The sequence below is a fragment of the Ostrinia nubilalis genome, chromosome 30 (assembly GCF_963855985.1).
Source record: "Ostrinia nubilalis chromosome 30, ilOstNubi1.1, whole genome shotgun sequence".
Lineage (NCBI taxonomy): Eukaryota > Metazoa > Arthropoda > Insecta > Lepidoptera > Crambidae > Ostrinia > Ostrinia nubilalis.
Window position 1 is genome coordinate 4830981 of NC_087117.1, and position 17358 is coordinate 4848338.

The 17358-nt window shown below is 38.1% G+C and overlaps 1 long non-coding RNA gene and 1 other non-coding gene across 2 annotated transcripts; one reads left to right on the forward strand and one right to left on the reverse strand.

Moving 5' to 3' along the window:
- Nucleotides 1-3074: 3074 nt before the first annotated feature.
- Nucleotides 3075-9581, forward strand: LOC135086071 (uncharacterized). Its single transcript, XR_010260287.1, has 3 exons — nt 3075-3165; nt 8712-8828; nt 9511-9581. It is a non-coding gene; the product is annotated as an uncharacterized LOC135086071 (long non-coding RNA).
- Nucleotides 9582-10175: 594 nt separating this feature from the next.
- Trnae-cuc (transfer RNA glutamic acid (anticodon CUC)) lies at nt 10176-10247 on the reverse strand. The gene has a single exon. It is a non-coding gene; the product is annotated as a tRNA-Glu (tRNA).
- Nucleotides 10248-17358: the final 7111 nt, after the last annotated feature.

Genomic DNA, 17358 nt, shown 5'->3' on the forward strand with positions numbered 1-17358 from the left:
AAGACGATTGATACATCATCATCAGCTCCCCTAGACAAGTGGCTTAAAGTGACAGTTGTAACGTCCAAAGATGGCCGAAAGACTTTTTTTGTACGGAGTTCCAACGGATTCGATTTTCGATTCGTCATTCTACACTGCAGGAGCACCACCACCACCTTGTCTAGTTCCAGAGGCAAATAGAGGATTTGCCTACACGCCCCAAGCTGACTAGACGGGTAGGGGAGGCAAGTTACTTAATCTATATCTTAAAATCTTAATCGCCTTTACTTGAGAAGGGTGAGTGATCTTATCCTACTTTGCGGTAACCACACGGTGATTTGACACAAAGCTTTTATAATTCCTAGGTAATTTGGTAGTTAATTAAAACACATGCTCAGTTGTAGGCTAGGTACTAACTAGGTACCACTGGTACCACGAAATAAAAGATTTAATTAATGTAAACTTGTGTCGCTTAACTTCAAACTCGGATAAATCCACTCTACCCTGTTCGGAGATATTTAATAAAAAGTGTTTATAGTCTTATTTTCATGAATTAAAAGGCAGTTTTTTTTTATTATGGCACTGCTATTGAAGAAAATGGTCCTGTTTATTCATTTCAGTATTTAAATCACGCATTCTCCCAAAAATTTAATATTTAGTTTGGATTTACCTTCATTTGATATAATGGAATGCAATTTATCCAACTTTGAAAAAACGCAATGAGGATTTATCTAATTTTGATTTAATAGATTCGGATTTATCTAGTTCTGAAAAAACACGATTAGAGCTAGGGATGTGGTAGCACATGAGGTAGTGACGAAATCACGGTATACCATCGTCAGTCAAATTAATTAATTAGTAGCAGCAAACTGAATAGAATAATAAAACAAAATAAGAAAATCTAGTTTTTATTTTATAAAAATAGGAAGTACCCAATTTAATAATTTTAAACAAAATTCAATATTTCTTCAGTCATCTTCTTCAATTTCTTCTTCGTGAATTGGTCGCTGAATCACATTTTCAATATTAAGCATTTTTTATAATATTTCAATTCCACCAACAATGCCCATTATGCCCATAAGGCTAAAGTGCGTTTCCAGCCCCTAACTTAAAGGAAAAAAAAATTTTAGTTTATAATAAATCATTTAAATAGATCAATATTTTATTTCACATAATTAAACTTACAAATTTATTATATTTAGCAAAAAACTGCAAAACATATCCAGACGACCCAACTCCACAAAGCACGTCTTATATTCTAAAACTTACATGATCATACCTACACAAATTTGATCGGAGAAAGAAATGTACTCAATTTTAGGTATATCATAAACATACTTATGTCCAAAATATTCTGTAACAATAGAAGGACAAAATAATAATCGAAAACGGTTAACACAACACTAGTGCTAACTCTAAATTCCAAACGACGCACAGGGATAGGTATTTCAAATTTACCGAGTTTTCGCTCTTTCCTCTTTCTTATGGCGAACTTTTATATTAAGCCGCTTGCGGGCTTTAGTTGGTGACACAATTTTAATATAATTATCCATGGGAACTGACTGAATATCGCAAAGAAACGATAAATAGCGGGAGCGCATGGTGCTAACTGGTCGCTGAGTTTTCGTCAACTGGCGGCCATGTTGAAGAAACGCAATTACCTGATTGGCTCTCATGGACTTAGCTACGTTTGAAAAAAAATGTCTCATGGATCTATCTGTATTAGATAAAATATTACGACTTTAACGGCTTATTTCTCAAGAACCACGCTGATTTATACACGACTGATAAAAATGTTTAAAACATTTTTTTTTCTCTTTGATTTGACACCAAAATCTCAAAAAATCTTAGAATTGGATTTATCCGAGTTTGAAGTTAAGCGACTCACTTATTTTATCTACCTTTTAACTTTTGCTCAAGGAGGCTGGGTGACTTACTTCACCCGCGTGATTTTCTATACCTACTTTAGTTCAGTTCTTAAGCTATGTTTTCCCGTAGGCTATAAATCTCATCAAAATCTATTCAATAAAATTGAGAGTTACAAAAATCCATCCATCCAAACTTTCACATTTTTAGCTATAGTACGAGAGCCCACGACCAAAACCATGTGTCATAGCAATACGGCAAAAACCCTATAAAATCGTTAGATTGTATGATTCTGAACCCGACTAGGTGTGTAGTAACGGTCGAAAGTGTAGCAACTGAGTGGGAGGCCATTTCTGCTGTGTCAAAAAAAAAAGACAGTCGGTATTATAGCAATACGTCTGATAGTGAAAATGTACATAGATTTTATAATTGTATTACGAAAAAGTTTGTTTTCAGACATTTTGCGCGTAGCATATAGCCTGTGCGCATTTTTGAAAATGTCAACAAATTTAGCCGACCTGTATCATAGCAATACGGATAATTATTTTTTTTACCTTTTCGTATTGCTGCCATGATTACCAAAAACCTGTTTTCAGACACTTTAAGTGTATCAAAAAGTTGTATGATAGAGAAGGTGCTACACTTAATTTGTCTGATATAAATTTTTTGCACATGTGGACAACTTATTTTATCATGTCCAACAATTTTCAGACATATTGCTATGATACCGATTGGTAAAATTTGTTAACATTTTCAAAACGGTCTCAAAATTTAATGCGTTCACATTTCCGTCTGAAAATTGTTTTGTTCGCATCAAATAACCAAAATTTACTAATAAAAAAGATTTTAAGACGTATTGCTATGAGACATCTTTTTTGTCTCATTTTTAATTTTTTTAAGTGATTTTACGGGTTTGCGCTACACCACTAACGTCTGAAAATAATGTTTCCGGTATCTCAGAACTATCATTCAACTACAGTCTGCAAATCAGACATATTGCTATGATGCAGTTCGGTAAAATTCTTTGACAATTTTGAAAATTCGGTCAGATCAAACGCTACGCGGAAAATGTCTGATATTGGTATTTTCGAGTTCAGGATAATCGTATCTATCGATTTGATGCGGTTTTGGCCGTATTGCTATGAGACAAAAATTTTGGTCGTGGGCTCTCGTACTACTAGTGATAGGAAGAAGAATTTAAATAAATTACATTATTGTTTCAGAAAACTGAATGCAAACGATACGAGGAATTTCCCGATCACCTGCAAGTACTCTTCATTCAGCTGCTTCGTCATCATGGAGCTGGATAAGGAAGCTGATGTAAGTAATACCTCTATCTTTCAGTACCCCGAGCAGGAATAAATGTCGTTCTCGTTTGAGTAAGAAAACCTAAACAACGTATTAAGGTCGTACGAGAGTTATTAGTCTAGAACCCCCCGTGATACGAACGGCCGTCTAGCGTACAAGCATAGCTTTCCATCAGGTTAGCATCTGACCTGATGGAAAGTGATGATCAGGCCAAAAGTGGAAGGAGGCAAACCGGGGCACCTGCCCTGGGTGGCTGTCTAAGAGGGGCGTTAAAAAAAGCGCAGAAACGCGCGAGCGCTACTGTATACATTTTTTTTTGCCCCGGAAAAAATGTAAGTAGCGTAGTGGCACCAATGATCGACACTTTAAGGAGATATTGGGCTTCTTATTAAGATTAAAGGTCATTTAGTCATCTTTAAACCAAAAGTAACGATTGAGCATGATAAGATATATTCTTGAGATAAGAATAGGATGTATTATTTTTATTAACTATACACGGACTAGAAAAAAATCCCAAAAAATTAAAAAGCATATAAATCTCCAATCATCGACACCGAATCTCCAGTAGTAAACACCCAGTCATCGACAGCTGCCACTTACCGACACCCAGTTATCGACGATCTCCTTTTTTGGCAAGTACTCGACCAGGTTTAGGACGGAAGCTCTGCCAGTCCTGGCTGGTGTACTGCCGGTCGACTTAGAGGTACAGAAGCGTGCGGCTATGTACTTCGCATCAAGGGAAAATATATCTAACCTCCGATTTCTTAAATAGCCGCGATTGTTCTAAAATAAGCCGATTATTTGATTCCCGAGAAGTCGTTGAAGAGGAATTACTTAATGAATGGCAAAAAAGATGGAATACGTCAGTCAAAGGGCGTCACTTATATAATTTCTTCCCGAATGTACGCGAACGTCTAACTAGGCGATGGTTAGAAATCGACCATTGCTCGTCGCAGTTCTTCACGGGGCATGGCAACTTTAAACATAAACTTCACTAATTCAAACTACACTCGCGAGCAAAACTATGGAATCACTTACATGAAGTTGTTTCCACGCGAACTTGTGTACTAACGAATTTGTTAGTAACTAAAAAAGTGGCACCATTTTAAAGATTAAACTTTTATCTTTAAATTGATACCAAATTCATTTAAATCACACCAGCATTTAAAAAGATATCCCGGCTGATGTGAAGAAGTAACGAAAAAGACATGTATGAACTGTTTGATACGTTGCGAGTTGCGGCCTATTTACCCCCTATAAAAACACGCGTTTTTAGATTTTTGCTTTCACACGTTGATTCATACACATCTCCGCTTCTTTTGACACTTTACCTGGGATTCTACACCTTCAGAAGCAGCACAAATCGTTGCACTATTGCAAGAAAGGCTCAGCCAGCGGGCTGTTGCACGTCAGCGCCACATAAGCCAGTCCTGGGTTTCGAAAGTTTCAAGACGCTTTCGGGAGACTAGTGGCTTTATCCCGAGACCAAGTTCTGAACAGCGCCGGTGCACATCGCAGAGGGAAGACCGTTTTTTCATGTCAACCTCTCTATGAAATCGTCATTTGACTGGAATCGATGTCCATCAAGAGCTCAGAAATGTTCGTAAGATAGCTGTTAGCGAGTGGACAGTTCGTCTAAGATATAAGCAATAGAATTTGACTCCAAAAAGGCCTGCCACAGGCTCGAAACTGACGGCAGGTCACCGATAAGCACCCTTTCAATTTGCTCATACACATCTCGCTGGGAAGGCGAGTAATGGAGGCGAGTTCTGTTCTCCGATGAATGCAAACTGTGTTTGCAGGGCAGCAGTCGAAGAGGTCGGGTTTATAGGCAGCCTGAGGAGCGATTTGTGCAGTGCTGGTTCGCTGAAACAGTGGCTTATGGGGGTGGCTTGCTCGACTTAACATCGAGATGTGTACGAGCAAATTGAAAGCGTGCTTATCGGTGACCTGCTGTCAGTTTCGAGCCTGTGGCAGACCTTTTTGGAGTTAAATTCTATTGCTTATGTCTTAGACAAACTGTCTACTCGCTAACAGCTATCCTACGAACATTTCTGAGCTCTTACTGGACGTCGATTCCAGTCAAATGACGATTTCATAGAGAGGTTGACATGAAAAAACGGTCTTCCCTCTGCGATGTGCGCCGGCGCTGTTCAGAACTTGGTCTCGGGATAAAGCCACCAGTCTCCCGAAAGCGTCTTAAAACTTTCGAAACCCAGGACTGGCGTATGTGGCGCTGACGTGCGACAGCCCGCTGGCTGAGCCCTTCTTGCAATAGTGCAACGATTTGTGCTGCTTCTGAAGGTGTAGAATCCCAGGTAAAGTGTCAAAAGAAGCGGAGATGTGTATGAATCAACGTGTGAAAGCAAAAACCCGAAAACGCGTGCTTTTATAGGGGGTAAATAGGCCGCAACTTGCGACGTTTCAAACAGTTCATACATGTCTTTTTCGTTACTTCTTCACATCAGCCGGGATATCTTTTTAAATACTGGTGTGATTTAAATGAATTTGGTATCAATTTAAAGATAAAAGTTTAATCTTTAAAATGGTGCCACTTTTTTTGTTACTAACAAATTCGTTAGTACACAAGATCGCGTGGAAACAACTTTATGTAAGTGATTCCATACTTTTGCTCGCGAGTGTAGTTCCGTCTCCTTTTTGCGAGTGTTCCACTAATGATGTCAGTCATGAGCAGTCTGTCCATCATATTATCTTGTGGGAGTGTGATCTTTGGAAACATGAACGTAATTTAATGCTTAATTCAATACAACCTTAGATTAATAAAACCTAGATAGATAGTCAGTGCACGAAAGGTGAGGCAGATTTTAGTAAGCCAGAATGGCTTACTCGTAAACGTCACATGAACTGTCAAAGTGAAAAATTGGTAAACACGTCCGACGACTTTTAATTAATTAAGACGGTTTGTGCTGTGAAAGGGTGTCTAAATACATCAGAAAAACTAAAGAAAGTGACCAGTGTTACATTTCATAAGTAAGTACTACGATTCGACGCGTATTTTGCTTGAATTTGGCTTTCAAAAATTAAATACGGGAATGATACCAGTAACAAGAAAATTTATTTCCCAATTGTTCGCCGTACAAATACACTTCCTTTTTTATGAAATCGAGACTTTTCAGTCGATTTATCTTATTGTAATTAGGTAGGTACTTTGAATTCAATAAATAAGTAAGTACATGATGCGTTTTGTTTTTGTTAGTTATAAAATAATTAAAAACGTATTAAAAATTTCCCTACTTACGGGAAAATCGCCTTCACTGTCTACACTCCCCAACAAAATTGACACTAATGACATAAGATTTTTGCCTCACTCTTGACGAAGCGTTTGTATGAAGACTATCCATCTAGGTTTTATTAATCTAAGAATACAACATACCTACATCTGTTTCCGCAATTTATTACACCGATCTTGTCGCGACAAGGAAAAATTTCCGTGCTTTTAAGCGATTTTGTGAAAATTATTATTGGCAGGTAGTTGCTAATTGCTCATAAGATAAGCCCCCTTAATTGATATTTATTGTCCGTGGTGCATAATCTTTTCTTAAAGGGTTTAAACCTTTGTTTGTCACCTGTCATCCGCTTTGAAATGGAGGGAAAGTCGAACCTTAATTTCGAACTCCTATGTTCTTCTGAATAATTTCGTTGCGGGTCCAATGACAGTTTAACTTTCCCCCGGGACAAACTTGACCTTCATTGGTTGGGTTTTTGTGGCGGTCAAGCCGTAGATCCTGGCTACACAGGAGTTGCAGTGGTGGGAACGAGAGGTGGGAATAGTCCCGATTTTAGTTAAAACTGTGCTCGGCCCCATTATACAGGGTGGAAACGAAAAGTGATCTCACTCGATTATTTCTAAACTATCTATACAAGATATCGAAAAACTGGTTATTGATTGATCCTGAAAGTGCTTCACGAGCTCTTTCAAACGGTATCAGTAATAGGTTACAGAATTAACTGGATCTATCCGAAAATTCAATGTTTTCAGGCTTCATACTAAATGTATGCAAGCCACACAATATTAGAAGTGTTAATTTTTTTTTATTCAATAATAAACACTTAAATTGAACTCCAAATTGCATTCTTATTTAGAAAACATTGGTTTTAGGCTTTACTTACTATAATATTATCAAGACATGAGTGCCATGACTGTGGCAGTACTAAATGTATGGAAGCTGGTAACATTGAATTTTCGGATAGATCAAGTTTATTTTGTAACCTATTATTGGTACCGTTGGATAGAGCTCGTGAAGCACTTTCAGGATCAGTAACCAGTTTTTAGATATCTTGAATAGTTTTTAAGATTATGTGGTTTTACTAAATGTATGGAAGCCGGAAACATTGAATTTTCGGATAGATCCAGTTTATTTGGTAACCTATTATTGGTACCGTTGGATAGAGCTCGTAAAGCACTTTCAGGATCAGTAATCAGTTTTTGGATATCTTGTATAGTTAAGAAACAATGGAATGAGATCACTTATCGTTTCCACCCTGTATAATATAGTGTAACCCATTGTTGTTTTTCCCGAAATTTTATCATGGAGCGTAATCCTACCTAGGTACTCCGAAACGTTTAGCAGCAACTGCAATCTTTTCGCAATTTTAACAGCTTCTACAGCTTTTTCTAACTGCTCGGGAGAATAATTTTTTCTCGAACCAATCATCGACATATATTATTCCCCAATAATCGACACTTGTCGATTACTGGTAGCTCGACTATGAATAGTTTACTTCAAATATCTACTAAATGCGCAAAGTCATAAGAACTATATTCGGTTGTCAAATGAAAAATGTTCCAAAAAATTACTATCGACACGTGTCGATTATTGGCAAAAGTCAATTTGTGAAAACCAGTGATCGACACCAACATTTTACTAATATCAAAATAACATTTTAAATTCGTTATAACAAAAATGGATTCTATAGTTCTTAAAGTAACCCGTGAAAAAGATAAAATTCAATTAAGTTACAATACAGTAGTGTAATTAACAAAAAATGTACTCACTTCCTTAAGGATTTTACTAAGAAATGTTGTTATTTTCACCGGTACTCCAGCCGCAATCAGTTGTTATACTGCCATTTTCAAAATAAATTGGCGGATTTTGCTTAAATGTCAATGGGAGGCAGTCAAAAGTGTGCTTTCTATGGTACAGTGTTGACATATTAAGAAATCGATTTTATACTCTTATTTTATTGAATCAAAAAATAAAGTGTCGGTCATTGGTTCTTGTCGGTCATTGGTGCCACTACGTTAGATCGTTGAAACGAAAATAGGCTTAAGTTCATTAGATTTAAAAATGAGCACGTTCAAGCTATCTCAATGCAGAAACAGGGGGTAATTCAATTTCGACATCAACCTGACCAGACTTGGGTGGTTAAGTTATTAATATCAATCAATTTTTTTCTTTCTTTCTTTCATTCTGCACACAAGCCGCTACCAACCGACCGGGCAACATGGAAAGCATTGGGGGAGGAGGCCTATGTTCAGCAGTGGACGTCCTATGGCTGAAATGATGATGATGAATAATTTAATTCCTTATTTCCAGTTCTACGTGCACTCTCCGTACGACGTGTCCGACATCACCCAGATGAAGGCTACCATGTTCGCGTCCCTAAACCGGCAGAGTGAACTCAGTGTGATGGAGACGCACTGTGGACAAGGGGTAAAAGGATTTTTTTAATTTAAAAAACAATGCATGCTGATGCTGACATAACGGTAGCGGTAGGTAAAGCGGTCACTACCTCCTCGCCGCAGAAATAGCCGTTCAGTTTGTAGGTAGGTAAGACAGGACAAGCAAACACAAGAAACAATTAACGCATGCACACATTCACACAAACCCACACACACAATATCTCATACTCACACAACTTTTGGTACTAATTTTGGTGTTAAGTAAAAAATCATGTAGTTAAGTAGTTATTTATTTTTTAATTTTCTTATTATGTAAAACTGATCGAAAGAGCGGGCGTCTCTTAATACAGGTTTTTTAAACTTATAAAGGAGACTCCCAACCCCTGTAAATGTGTCTTATATGAAAATAAAGAAATTTTGATTTTTTTTTGACATAAATAGTCCAAAATCCACAAATGTTATTATACATGGCCCAGCTACATCTATCTGGTGTCAGTGAGGTGCTAATTTTGGAACAGCCCGTTTTTAAATCGAATATTATCGATTTAACCACAGAATACATAATATTTAACCCAATTACTGAAAAAATATTCGAATACTCACTCCCATTGCAATGGGCGTCGGTATTGCGACAAGATGGCACTGCTCAGTACACTTTTTTGTTCTTTCTTAATGTCTTTCTTTCAAAATGATCAAATATTTGTAATCCCTAGGTCCGCCCGTTGAAGCCGGCCCGGCGAGGTTGCAGATTCACTGACGAACCCCCTAACCAACGAGACCAGGTTTGGTTGGATAGTATTTCAATCTACATTCATCCATCATCTATCTGGACCAATTTCGTATTCCTATGTTCTTCTTCTTTTGGTTAATTTAGTTGCAGAGTCCAATGACTGTTTAACTTTCCCTCGAGACAAACTTGACCTTCACTGGTTGGGTTTTATTGGTAGGTAAGCTGTAGATCCTGGCTACACAGGAGTTGTAGCGGTGGGACTGATAGGTGGGAATAGTCCCGTAGAAAATTACGCTAAAGATTGGAGAATTTAAGAAAACGCGTAGAAGTCGCGGGCGCAGCTAATTAAAGTAAACAAAAAATAATTTTAAGTGCCTAGGTCAATATATTATGGAGAGTAGTTATAATAATTTAATAACATACTTGGAACTTATACTTAGGTAGATTTTATATTTTAAAATAAAATAAACGACAGTTAACCATAGAACCACCGAATAATAATAAGTACTATAGAATCTCCTTTTTTGAAGTCGGTAAAAAAAATGGTTGCAAAATTGTTGGCATTTTATAAATAAATAAAAAATATAATAATATCAAATTGACTGTAATTGTAAATGTTCTTCAAAAATAAAAAAAGCAAAAAGTTGCTTCCGATACCGGGAATCGAACCCGAGCCTCCTGGGTGAGAGCCAGGTATCCTAGCCACTAGACCATATCGGATGTTGAGATGACTGACGAAATTATGAGCCAGTTACAACAGAATTTAAGAAGACTGACGTGAAAGTTATTTTTAACAGACTTTTAAAATAACAGTAATTAGTGTGTACCGATGGTATTATTAGCTGATTCTCCGTAGACTTACATAATTTGATAACAATTAAAAATATGGTAAAAGAGATTCTGAGAGAAAAAATCCACAACAGTTTTCTGTAGTTAACTCGTATTACTGAATATTTGAATTTTATATTAATCACGCTATAAAATAATTTTAATTCGTTTAAAAATAGTTTTTATGTTTTGTGTTAATTTTAACTTCATTAGGTATCGCTTATTTTTATTTCATCGCGCAGTTTCATTCTTCTTTTATATTAAAACCGTGTAAAACATTAGGTACTCACACAACCTTCAGTTTTTTTAGATATACTAAAACATTCCCCTCATTTTTGGGTAGTCGGGTAAAAGGTAGCCTTTATGTTATTCAGCGGGGTGTCAAGGTCTATAAAATTTCGTCAAAATCTAACCCAGCCGTCCTTGAGTTTTTTAACATGTAACTAACCCGACTTTGTTTTATTTAAATAGGTATTTAGAGAGGTTCATTGTCTTTACTGCAGGAGCACGACTCTCTAATTCACCAGAGGCAAATGGAGGAGTTGGCCTACACTCCCCACGCTGGGCAGACGGTTAGAAATGATGATAAATGAAAAAAAAGTAAAAGTATTTTATTTGAAAAAAAAAAGAGTTTACAGTGTTTATCTAGCGCAGTCTTTCCCAAAGTGGGCGATAACGCCCCCTTGTGGGCGCTGCAGGCTTAAAGGGGGGCGGTAAGAGACCCAGAAAAAAAAATCGGGACGTTGTGTAGAGGCTTGGGAGGCGTCATTTACTAGGAGGACTCTTAGACACCGACTGAGCACTCGACACTCGACTACAAATGGGGGCGCTAAAAAGAATTTATTCTCAAAGTGGGCAGTAGACAAAATAAGTTAGGGAACCGCTGATCTAGCGGCTGCTGCACTAAGCTGTGCTTGAGTCGCGGCAGCCTTAAGTAACAAAAGTTAACAAGTGAGAATACACGGTAAATGGCAATTAACGGTTATTAAACTCTTATGATAACTAGAATATTTTACTAGACTAAACAAAACTAAACTAAACTAAATTAAGACAGGGTCGTGCTCCTGCAGTGGAGTGAACTGATGATGTTTCCAGGTGTACAGCACCAACACCTGCCGCCTGGCCTGCAGGAGCCGTCTGGCTATCAAGCTGTGTGGCTGCAAGCCTTTTTACTACATTCATCAAGGTAACCTCGATATCTAGGTACCTAGGTACTATTCCAAACCGACCTTTAGTTTTAGGAAACGTTAAACGTATCACAATATTTCCGTCACTAACTCCAAAAATATACAATTAGAGTGGGAGGTGCTCCTACAGTGATAATAATAACTCAAAATTCAATTCTATTTAAGCTAAGATTGAGGCTTCAATCGATGATTTTCAATGTCTACCAATCATCAACAGGAAATCTACGACTGATATTGAATCGAATTGTTATTGTTCTGATGATGATGATGATGATCACATCATCAAATATTTATTTACATAGAAGTCTAAATGTAAGAATACGTATTTCAACACGTCAATGATGCATCATCGCCTATTGTAATTTTCAGTTTTGTCCAAAGGTTGACTGGTAGAGAATGCCATATGGCATTAACTTCGCCTTTTGCAGCTTGTTATTGTGTGCAATAAGGTTTTAAACAAATAAATCAAATTAGTACTTAGCTGACTGTACAAAATACAGTCAGCGTAATGTAGTTCGTTACACCCAGTAGTCAAATAAATTCGCAGCACGTCTTTGTTATTGGAATAAGGTAATGATTTCAGCTTTTTGGCCACTTTGGGTATCACGAACTATTTGATGCTATACTACAGACCCACAATATCCCTGGTGGTAACGTGGGTCTCTTTAAGTGACTGTACGACTCCCCTAACAGAAGGCCCGACCTGCACCCCTGCTGGCATGCACTGCCTGTCGTCCCACGCCCAGCAGCTGAATGTGAATGGCGGTCAGAAGTGCAGCTGCAGTCCGCAGTGCCTCGACGCGACCTTCCGGGAGATCGCGAGCAACGAGGAGATATGGTTAGTAGTCATTTAGGTCCCGATCACACCCCCAAGCAGACTCTGAATTGGAATTGGAACCTCCAAGGAAAACGCAAACGCGGTTGCCCCAAGCAAACTGGCGAAGAAAATTGGCAAGACCTGGAGCGAGATTAAACGCGAAGCTCTGTTAAAAAAGAAGCACCAAGTACCTAACGTTATACGCGAATACATGGCTAAACCATTCGGGTTATCGCGATGTATATGTTACGGCTAAAGGTAGGTGTGAACATAAACTTAAGATTAGCCGGCTAAACTTAAGTTTATCTTCGACGAGGTGTTAATGTTAGTTTCTTCTATCTTTAGCCGGCTAAACTTAAGAGCCATTTCACAAAAATATTCCGCGCGAATTTAGCTACAAACTGTCAACGCAACGACAAAAGAGTAAAAAGAACGCCGAAATGGACAAAAAAATCTTGAGCCGTGACCGTATTAAGACTTGATATAAGTTATTAATTTTAAGGTAGAATAAGGTATAAACATGATAAATTAATTTAAAATTTTAATAGAGTTTATTTAGTCTTTTAAAGATTTTTATACTTAACTATTTCGATTAATAATGAAACACGAATAGGTATAATATGTAAAATATATTATATTAAGTACAAAATAAAGACAGTCACATAGTGAAAAAAAATCTGCCCCCTTGCAGCTCCATCATCGGACCCTGGATATCATTTACCTAGACGAAGTATTCGTCAAGGCGAATTGGGTGAATATCCCAAGCACGTTTTTTACGCGGCGGAGCTGAGAATCGATGGGAGAAATGTAACTAGAGCGATGATTTTTTTTTCTGTATATAGTTTAAACAGCGTTTTACACGATAGGAAAGTCTTCAGGACAATAGGTAGTTATTTTATGTACTAAAAAATTTTTCAAAGACCCAAAATCTAATAGCGGTGGCGTGTCCTAACTCTATTTCTACTCATAAATTGTGTTATTCCTTCTTTCTCGGGGATCCTAGTAATTTAAGAATAGTATAGCCATAAAATACATTAAATAAGACTTCCAAATGATATGAAAGACATGTGATATTTCATAATTTAAGTGTTTTAAATAGCCTTTCAAAACTGTCCCACGAAAAAAAGCAATTACAGTGGCTCAATTTCGACACTCTCTTACATCTCCAAAGAAGCTTTGAGAGACGTAGAGTTCTTCTTCCCTGCATCACACAGCTTTGTCCTCCTGATCGGGCTATAAAGACTTGCGACTTGTGGTATTGTTTTTCCAGCAGACTCGTAAATATTTGTATCAGCGGCACAGGAATACAAAATTTTTCAATTTCGCTGACAAGTGTATGAGTGAAAGCTACTTACTTAGATGCTAAACGATTCTTTAACATGATTAAAGTTTGGTGTTTTGTTGTATCTGCATACAGAAATTATTGATCAGAATTATGGTTTTCTTTATAATTTGAATTTTGTTACAGTTTTTTAATTTCGGTGGCGCAATTCCGGTGGCTCCGGTGGCGAATCTATTGCCAGGATTGGTCTTATTGGCTCTGGAGCATTGTACCTAGGTCTACTAAGGTCTCAGTCATAACTACAATATCGTCAGTTAATCGAAGTTGTGTGATGTACTCGCCGTATCTTGATACTGAGATCGGTCTAGCTCAGAAGCTTGAAAACCTCTAAGTGGGAGGTAGTGAAGACTTTAAGAGATTATGGTGTCTCCAACTCTGAACCCTCGCAGCAATCAGATAAGTTTCGAGTTGTGATCTTGGGGGAGGGCTGATATGATGAAGTTTTCATACAAATACTTCAGAAGTTGCATGTTCGTTCGTTCGTTTCAGCCAAATGACGTCCACTGCTGGACAAAGGCCTCCCCCAAGGTTTTCCATAATGAACGATCCTGCGCTGCCCGCATCCAGGCTCTTCCCGCGACCTTTACCAGATCGTCGGCCCACCTAGTAGGAGGCCTGCCCACGCTACGTCTTCCAGCCCGTGGACGCCACTCGAGAACTTTCCTGCCCTAACGGCCATCGTCTCTACGAGCTATGTATCCCGCCCACTGGCCCTTGATTTTAGCAATTCTGCGAGCTATGTCGGTTACTTTGGTTCTCCTGCGGATCTCCTCATTTCTGATTCGATCACGCAGGGAAACTCCGAGCATAACCCGCTCCATCGCCCTTTGGGTGACCGTGAGCCTTCTTATGAGGCCCATAGTAAGCGACCACTGATTTCATAAGCTCAGTTGTGATTTCATTATCTCCTGGTTCATACCTTGTTGTTTTTAATAGGGCATTCTAATCTCGCTCAAGCTTAAGTCTAGGATATCTTCGCTAAAGTGTCGGGATAATCTCGATCTTCGGCCTAATTACTAGTAGTGCTTCTTAATCTCTCCTAGCAGCTTAGGCATTTACCAAAATGGTTCTGCTATCCTCATTATTCATGTTGGTATATTCAATTTGGTCCTCGCAAATACATACTTTCGATTTATTACAAAAAATCGTCTCTATAATACACTTTGTATCAGCGTGAGGACTTGGATAGCTATTTATACATCGATACTAAGCAGAATCTTAAAAACAGATGAGAATAGTTCTGCAACAGCTAAAATTTTCCTAGTCTCGTAGGTAGCAATCTATCCTGCCACTCGAGCTGAAAATTCGTGGGATTTTGGAGCTGAATTGGCACTGGTCGTGGCTTAGACTTCATCAATCTTTTGAGCATCTTTTATTCGGCATTCTTCTATTTCGGTGATCACTTCTTCTTCTTCCTCGGTCCCTCACTGATGAGGATCGCGACCGCAGATAGTGTTCCTCCATAGACTGCGGTCATAAACTGTGTGGTGATCGGAGAATGCACATGTGATTAAATTGCCTGTTCGTCTAAAAATGATTACTACATTTTGATTTTCGCAGTACTATTAGGGTGCAGCTCAGTACGCTTTTACAGTTCTGGCATGTTTTGCTAGGCCTTCTCTCTCCATGAGACTGGCTGGATTTAGTCCTCCGTTTCTTAATTGTACTACTTTCATTTAACTCACAAATATGTAATGTGTTAGTTCAATAGCTGATATAGATCTAGAAATATCTTCATACTTAATCTCCAGTTCGCATGGTCTTTAGCGAATAATTAGTTGCGTAATTCTGAGTGTAGGATAGGTATGATACCATCATGAAAACTTGGCTAGCCTGGACCAACATTTTTACTTATGGAAGATAAACCTAACACTAACCTGGGGCAGTTGGTCGCCCTCCCGGGACTAGAGTTGGTTTCTGGGTTTGAGGGTCATGTATGATGTCTTTGTGATGAGTCTAGAATAACGGGGCTGTTGGCGGCTAGAGCCAGAAAGTTTTGGATTTGTTCTCTATGGAGGGATTTTGCCGTTATCACCATGCTTAGCAGGCTGGTTGGTAGTGCCAGTATGGTAGTATAATACCTGGAAAGATGCTGCAGCCCACCCTCCAGTATTTAGATTGCTTAGTCGGCTCTTACGACTCACATGGGAAGATCTGATGCTTTTTTAGGGTCACTACACAGGCCTGAATATTGTTTTTAATTATAAACATCTTTACTGGATAATAATACTTACTTGATTACAAATAAATAAGTAATTTGAAACAATCATCCATAACATTCCGAATTCCGCTGTATAAATAAATTTCGGTGGATTGGTTCTTAATTCCGGTGGCTCAAATACAATTTCGGTGGCTCTTGAGAATTTCAAATTAACATATCTCGAGAAGTATTAATAATATTTTGATCTCTACCATATCATTGAATAATACAAGTTATTTACTATTATTTCTGCCACAAAATAGTTTTGGAAAGTGGAAATTAAAATTCGCCACCGGAATTAGGCAAAAATCGAGTTTGTTGATATTCACCCAATTACACAAGCCCAAACTCCATAGGGTTCTATTGTTTTGTTATGGAGTTGCAATGGAGGTGGCCATTGCAACTCCTCCAGATCCATTATCAGACAGAGCTAAGAAATAAATAAATATTATTATTATTTAACAAATAACTAAAATAAATTCATCTTACTATCTTTCTTCTTACAAGTCTTACTAATATTATAAATACGAAAGTTTGTATGGATGTTTCGATGTTTGTTACTCTTTCACGCAAAAACTACTGAACAAATTTTGATGAAGCTTTACAGTACAGTACAGCAGTACTAGGCAGTTTGTGTTCAACTATCACTCGAGTCGGACGTTCCTATCGCAAGACCGTTGGTTCACTCAGTTCCGATACGACTCTAGTGCTGTGTGTAATTATTCTCGTGAATACACTAAGTTTATTAATTTCTATGAGTGGATTTCATTTTGCCTGAGAACTACGTCATGAACCCTTAACCAGAAGACCCTGTCGCCAGCGACAGCGATGCTCATCCATCCCTGGCGTCGACCAGAATAACAATATTTATGACGATCTGTAGCAAACTAAATTTCACGCGAGTAAAGCCGCGGGCAATACTACATATTCCATACTAGCTTTTTGCCCGCGACTTTTTCCGCGAAGAAGTGGAAACTGGTTCTAATAAAACTAAATTATTCTAAGAAATTATTAATTTTGTTATATGATAATATTTTTTAATATAAAACCTACAAATTATTAGGTATGTTTAAATATCTGAATACTTACAAAATTATGATATCTTTCTACAACAAAATTGAAACATTTCCTTCGGGTGCTAAAATCACCAGGCTATTGTGTGCACACTCTGGAGCATACAACTTACAACTGGCCGTCGGAGAAGCATAGATTTCCCTTAAGTCTACTCCCGCTACCACATGGAACTCCGCTAAAACTCGTGAGCCAACACTTGTTTTTGTATCGAAAATTAGTATGAGCAGCGCACGCGGTTGCCCGTTGCAGGCTCTATGCAACCACGCTATTTTAAACCGTGGCCCTAAGCATGAGATGGGAAACTGCACTCTCTAGAATTCTCTTGAATTTGATGGTGTTAGGGGAATCCTAGGAATGAATACAGACTTTCCAATGGAATCTCC